This window comes from Microtus oregoni, unplaced genomic scaffold (genome assembly GCF_018167655.1).
Source record: "Microtus oregoni isolate MIOR12 unplaced genomic scaffold, Mior012 000005F_ref0000423, whole genome shotgun sequence".
Taxonomy (NCBI): Eukaryota; Metazoa; Chordata; class Mammalia; order Rodentia; family Cricetidae; genus Microtus; species Microtus oregoni.
The window spans coordinates 19,635,183-19,642,791 of record NW_024543064.1 but is presented as its reverse complement, the minus strand read 5'-3'; positions in this window follow the sequence as shown (position 1 = coordinate 19,642,791).

Below are 7,609 nucleotides of genomic sequence, written 5' to 3'. Positions count from 1 at the left end.
CACACACTGGTGTGTTCTATCACCCTGGAAGTAGAAGCAGGAGGGTCAGGAGCTGAGAGCCTGTACTTAGTGAGTTCAAGGCCAGCCTGGGATACACAGCTCATGAAAAATATATATATGGGGGGGGGGAGATGGCTTAGTGGGTAAGTGTGCCTGCTGCACAATCATGAGTACCTGAGTTCAAATCCTCAGAGTCCAGGCAAAAAGCTGGACTTGTAAATCTATCAGCATGGGAGGCAAAGATGGGAGGAGTTTGCTGATGGCAAGAAAACAGAAAAGAAGCAAAGAGTCTAAAGACATTCCCGTAAAAGCCACAGATGACTAGTGGGCACTTGAAAAGACTTTACCAGCTCCAGAAAAATCAAAATCAAAATAATCATGAAGGCAGGCGAGATGGCTCTGAGGGCAGAGGCACACGGTATCAAGTCTGCCCACCTAAGTGTGATCCCCAGGTTCCAGATGATGGAAGGAGAGAACCAAGTCAGACAAGCTGTCCTGTAGCCTCCACATGCAAAACCTTTCTCCCCTCGATAAACAAATTTAATTTTAAAAAGTGAGATACCATCTCACGTGACTAAGATGGCTATAATAAAAAAGGACCTTATAACAGTAACAGTACTGCTAAGGAGGGGGAGAAATTAGAGCCATCGTACACTGCTAGTGGGAAGACAGTCTGGCGGTTTCTCAAAAGACTTAACAACAATCTCCTCAGCAGTTCTACCTCTGAGATCACACCCAAAAGAAATAAGAACAAGTAACACAAAAGCACATAGAGAAATGGCTCGGCGGGTAGGAGCACTGACTGTTCTTCCAGAGGACTGAGGATCAACTCCCAGCAACCACATGACAGCTCACAACTGTCTGTAACTCCAGTTCCAGGGCATCGGACACCCTCACACAGACACATCATACAAAACACCAACACACATAAAATAAAAATAAGTAAAATCATTTTTAAAGAAAGAATTTAAAAAATATATATCGGCCGGGCGGTGGTGGCGCACTCCTTTAATCCCAGCACTCGGGAGGGAGAGGCAGGTGGATCTCTGTGAGTTCGAGGCCAGCCTGGTCTACAAGAGCTAGTTCCAGGACAGGAACCAAAAGCTACGGAGAAACCCTGTCTCGAAAAATAAAAAAATATATATATATATTTATGTATAAATATATATACATTTATATATATATATATATATGTATAAATATATATACATTTATATATATATATATATATATATATATATATATATATATATATATATATCTCAATGGCTTCACAGCATTCTTCAAAATGATCAGGAAGTGGAACCAACCCAAATGTCCATCAACGGCTGAATGGGTAAATAAGATGCAGACTATCTCATACCGGTAGAATACACTTTCCAGTGAAGGAAAACAGAACCGGGGTGTAGCTCAGTGGCAGACCACATGCTCAGGATGTGTGTGGGAGGGAAGATGGAGGAGGGGTTCAATCACCTGCACTGGAAACAATGTCACACTTCGAGCTACACTAGAGGTGATTTTTTTTTTTTGCAATGTCGTGGTTTTACTTTATTCTGCAGTTTACATATGAATCCAATACGTGATTTTTTTTTTGTCCCGTGACTTTTTCTTCTAATGTGTATGGCAGCAGAGACTGCTCCTGCCAGCACCAAAGACAGGTCAATGCTCACGTGGCAGACCAGGCTCTCACATGCGGCTGTTCCAATTCACTGCACCCATATCTGTCTGTGCCGGTTTCCTGTCCGTTCCCTGTCACTCATACGCTGCTCCTAGGCCAAGAATGCCAGTAGGCACTGCATGATGTACCAACCCTGAACACATAGTTTCAAGGCCCTGGATTGAGGATTTGTGAAGCTTATTCATGCCTGGGTTTCATTTGTAAGAACTGTGAACATGGTGGCACATGCTTTTAATCCCCGCACTCAGAAGGCTGAGGCAGGCAAATCTCTGTGAGTTCAAGGCCAGCCTGGTTTAAGGAAGAGAGTTCCAGGATAGCCAGGATTCTTATACAGAGAAACTCTTGTCTTGAAAAACAAAGATACAGTAAGTTCAAAGCCAGCCTGGTCTACAGAGTGAGTTCTAGGACAGCTAGAGATACACAGAGAACACAGAGAAACCCTATCTTTTTTTTTTTTTTTTTTTTGGTTTTTTTGAGACAGGGTTTCTCTGTGGTTTTGAAGCCTGTCCTGGAACTAGCTCTTGTAGACCACGCTGGTCTCGAACTCACAGAGATCCGCCTGCCTCTGCCTCCCAAGTGCTGGGATTAAAGGCGTGCGCCACCACCGCCCGGTCGAGAAACCCTATCTTGAAAAAAAAAAAAAAAGGAAAAAAGAACTATGATTAGTCAGGCAGTGGTGACGCACGCCTTTTATCCCAGCATTCAGGATGTAGAGACAGGTAGATCACTGAGTTCGAGGCCAGCCTGGTTACAGAGTGAGTTTCAGGACTGCCAGGGCTACACAGAAACCCTAATCTGAAAAACCAAAAGAAAGAAAGAGCTGGTGGTGGTGGCATATACCTTTAAATCCAGCATTTGGAAGGCAAAGGCAGGCAGAAATCTGTGAGTTTGAGGTCAGTCTGATTTACAAAGGGAATTCCAGGACAGCTAGGACTGTCTGGAACCCGCCCCCGCCCCCCCCCCCCCCAAAAAAAAAGGAAGGAAGGAAGGAAGGAAGGAAGGAAAACTGTGATCAAATGGCAATGCCCGCCTTGGCAGACTGACATCATACTTATGGGAAAAGCTGTCCCAAGACCTATGCTCTATCCTTGCCTTAAGGATGGCTATGCTACTGCCCAGGCTGTACGCACTGCCAGGAGGCTGAAGAGTACCGACAGTCAATTCTGCGGGGATTAGATGGAAGAGCACCTCCAAGTCTCAGGCTAAAGGAGCTCATCCCTTTAAAAGGGTGGGTCATCCCACAGACACTCTGGCAGGGGTGTGTACTGCGGGCCCCGGGTGGCAGGAGCATCTGTGTCATCGTCTGGACTCTGCCATGTTATCTAGATGAAGACAGCTTGGCTGTCCTTGGTGTGTGAGATGGCAACTCCAGACACCACTCCCACAGAAATGTCCCTGAGATGAATCCAGAACTTGGCAGTCCAAACTAAAGAGGTTTATATCCCAGTGCTATCCAGAAGCCAGGACTGAGTAAAAGGACAATCTTATTTTGTGGGGTTTTTCTATTGTTGGTTTCAGGTTTGTTTTTTTGTTTTTTTTAAACAAGCCTATCTGGCCTAGAACTCACTATAGAGACGAGGCTGGCCTTGAACTCACAAAGATTCACCTGCCCCTACCTGTGCCGTTAAGTGTTTCTAGAAAATGCTGGTGGCCAGAGGAGACCCAGACTTTGCCCCTGCTTTCCCTGATCCCATCCCACAGCTGAAGCTAAGAGGAGTGATGGAAATTGATAATCAGGTCCCCATGACTTGGGATGTGGTATTGCTCCATGAGGGGTCCAGGTGTCTGTTGACATCCTCCGATCTGTGCTTGCAGGTTCTGGATGCGTTCTTCAGTCTCCTTCCCTCCTGCGACCACCGCATCCTGATGTCTGCCCAGGCCCTTTTTGTTCTTTACATCACTTTGGGGATTTTGACTTGTTCTTTTTCTTCTGCACTGGGAAAAAAATGTAACATAAAAGAAAAAAGAAAGGAGAAGAAAGAAAGGTAACAAGGAAGAAAGGGCTAGTTGATGGTGGCATAGACCTTTAATCCCAGCACTCAGGAGGCAGAGGCCAGCAGACCTCTGAGTTCGAGGTCAGTCTAATCTAAAGAGCAAGTTCCAGGACAGCCAGAGATATATAGAAAAACCCTATCTTGAAAAATCGAAAAGAAGAAGAAAAAAAGGTAAGAAAGAAAACTGAGGATTAGATTTAGTAATGTGACCTTAATCCTGACCAAGGCAGTTTAGGTGAAAGGGTGGAACCAAGTGTCTCCCTTGTGCTAGGCTCACAGGCATATACAACCACACCCTAGCTTTTTGGAAATTATTTTTTAATGCAGATTATAACAATCCAGTCAGTGAGAGAGGGAAAGTCCTGTCAGAGGAACAAGATGCTCAAGGGAGCTGGAACACTCAAGGGAAGAGCAAACAGTTACATCCCTGCAGCAGGAAGGGAGGCTGAACCCAAGCACAGAGGCTGGAATGCATGGAGCAGGCATTGAGGGTGGAAGAGAATGTCCTTCGGATGGGTCTGTTTCCCAGGGAAACGGGAAGCAAGCTCGTCCCTCGAGAAGAGGACACAGGCGAAGAAGCTGGACTGGAGAGAGAACAATGGCTGAGGCACATGGTAGGTGGTGGGCCTGATGTCAAAGTGAGATCAGCAGGGCTGTGTCCCCCCTGAGCCCCAGTCAACTGTGCAGGATTACTCCGGGTGTGGCTTGGCCAGGTGGAGGCAATTAAATGATGGGGGACAAGGGGGCTGAGGGTGTAGGCAAGGAAGTAATTACAGCGATGGCTTGGACTCTGAACTGGGGAAGGGGGAAAATCAAGAACATGAGAGAGTCCAGGAACAGGGAAAGAAAGGAGGAGCAAGGGATTAAAGGACCCGGTGGGTGGGTGAAGAAGCTAAGGAGTTGGGGTTGTCTGTGTAAGTAGAAGAGATGAGAGGTGAGGCTGATATCAACGGTATGCAGGGTAGGAGCACAATTACTGGTAATGACAACGTCCATTACCTTGGCCATGAGGACATGAAGTAGGCTGGAGGCCAAGAGTCACAGGACGAGAACATGGGCGAGCCGCCGCTGGGAAGGATCACCTGTGTGTAATTTGGCTTCCCAAAATCACCCTCCCGGGTGAGCTCCTCATTAGGACTTAGTCCTGGGGTTCAGACAGATCTAGGTATGAAGTCTCTTTCTCCAGCTCTGTGGCCCCACACCAATGACTTCATTTCTCTGGCCTTGGTTTCCCCTCCTGCACAGTGAGCAATTGCTCTTGTGTCCTGAGATTATGTTCTAAAGTCTGGTGAGGCGTGGAAAAGATCGTAAGGAAGAGAGCGTGCTCAGTGGAGTGGGTTTATCAGCTGGGTGGCAGCGGCACAGGCCTTCAGTCCCAGCACTTGGTGGCAGGGGCGGGGGACAGAAGCAGGTGGATCTCTGTGAGTTCAAAGCCAGCCTAGTATATGAAGCCAATTCCAGGACAGAGAAACCCCATCTCAAAAAACAATAAAACAAAACAAAAAGTAGCCATGCCTCAGTTCCCAGAATGCTTTCTTCTTGGGTTCCAGAGCTGATGTGCCAATGTAGCAGTCCAGCCTCTCCCTTCTGGTCCTCAAATCAGGTGGTATGAATGGGAGCGCCTCCCCTATTTCACTCCCATCTTAGAGAATAAGAAGCTGGAGTCCAGCAGGCAGAGACTGCGTTCTGTCACGACAACTCTATTATCATAGAGAACAAGCTCCCTTTTAAAATCAGCTGGAGTCATCGCCGAGACGGGAAATGTGACTAGGTGCCTGGCGGAGGCTCACCCATGCCACCCCGAAGCCAGCTGGCCTCCAGATGCACCCGAGTGCATCCCCACCGTTGGGATACTCCAGTGCCGGCATTAATGGAAACAGAAGATCTTACTGGGCACACCTGTGTTCTCTGTCTTGGCTTCCTACGTTCCCCAAGTCACCCCTAGCCCCGCTGGGCAAACATGGAAGGCATGAGCTTTGCGAATGGACGTGTTGACAGAAGGGTGATTCAGAGTGCATGCGTTGGCTAATTGCTCTCCCTAGCCCAGACAGAAGGCGAGAGATGGACAAAGAGATCTGAAGTTCCTTAGCTAAGTGTGTAAGGGGGGTGCTACTCGGACTTGTCCCTCAGTGGTTGTCAGCCTCGCTGGTCCACCTGGGGCAAATCCCTCCTGCTCGCTATACCCCATTTTATTTATAAATTGAGAAGACGAAGGCGGGGACTACCAATGGCCCTGCTTAGCTGGAGCCTTCAGGCTTCTATGACTATCTGGCCGGGTATCTCTCTCTGGCTTCCCTGGCTATTCAGGGACAAACACAGAGAGATAGGGCAGAGGGGACCCGGCAGAGATTCACCACGCCAAGAAGCTGACCCTGGCCAAGCATCTCAGGTCCCCGCCCTCCTTTCAGATACTCTTTCCTGTGGCCCTATTTTATTATCTTAGCCACCATCTGAAACATCTCCTTTCTTTCTCCATTGTCTCTCTACAGACAAAAGTCCTAGCAGGGCAAGGACTTTGCCTGTCCTGTCCCAGGGTTCAGCCTCGCACTTGGCACCTAGTCAGTCCCCTACATACATATGTTGATTAAAGAGTGAATAAAGGGATGGACGGGTGTTGTGGGTGGTGCCAGGGCTGTACCAAGCGTGACCCTCTGACCTGTGCCAACTTCTAAGAGGAGGGGCTGGAAATACAGTCAGGAGGCCTGAACTCAAGCTCTATACTGCCAATTAGTGGTGTCTGACTTTGGGTACATCATTTGACCTCCGGAGCCTTGGTTTCCTCATCTGCATATCTAGAGAAATGATCTCACCTGCTGAGGCATATTTTCAGGAATGAATGATCGCATATGTAATATGTAATATGATTTGGTGAACAGTAGAGGTTTAAGAAATGTTAGTTTCAGTCAAGTGGTGGTGGCTCACACCTTTAATCCCAGCACTTGGGAGGCAGAGGCAGGCGGGTCTCATAGTTCAAGGCCAGCCTGGTCTATATTGGGAGTTACAGGACAGTCAGGTTACACAGAGAAACTGTCTCAAAAATCCAAAAAGAAAAAAGAAAGAAAGAAAGAAAGAAAAGGAAAAAAGAAAGGAGGATGGAGGATGGAAGGGAGAAGGAGAGGAGAAGAAGAAAGAATGAAGAACAGAGACAGGTCTCACTATGTAGCCCTGGCTGACCCAGAACTCAATATGAATGACCTTGAATTTCTGACCCTCTCTGGGATGCTGGGATTGCATGCCTGGTTTATTATAGTTCAGGGATCAAATTCAAGGCTTCATACATGCTAGGCAAGGCCTCTACCAATCCAGCCACACCCATCGCTTTGTGTCCATCAAAAGTCTATATAACAAAACAGTGGGTTGTCAAGGTGGCTCAGGGAGCCAGGAGGTGGTGGCACACACGTTAAGCTCAGCATTTGGGAAGCAGAGGCAGGTGGATCTCTGTGAGTTCTAGGTAAGCCTGGTCTACAGAGAATTCCAGGCTAGCTAGAGCTACACAGAGAAACTGTGTCTCAAAAAATCAATCAAACAAACAAAAATAGCTCAGAAGGTAAAAGATCTTGACATCAAAGCTGAGAACTTAAATTTGATTCCTGGATTACCCCCCCCACACACACACACATGCAGCAAATAAATCTAAGGAACAGTGGAGGTGTGCGCCTTTAATTCCAGCACTTGGAAGGCAGAGGCAAGCAGGTGTCTGAGTTTAAGGCCAGCCTGATCTGCATAGTGAGTTACAGGTCAGCTAACGAGATCCTTTCTCCCAAATATAAGATAAAATAACAAAAAAATAAGAATAAATAAATGTTAAAATAGCAACCAACTTCATTGGGGAGAATACAGGGGCATTGCTCAGGCTCACCCGGCCAAGCACATGGTGCCTTCTCTCAGGGGTTCCAGGAGTGGGAAACAAAGATAGCATGCTGCTGGGGCTGGCTTC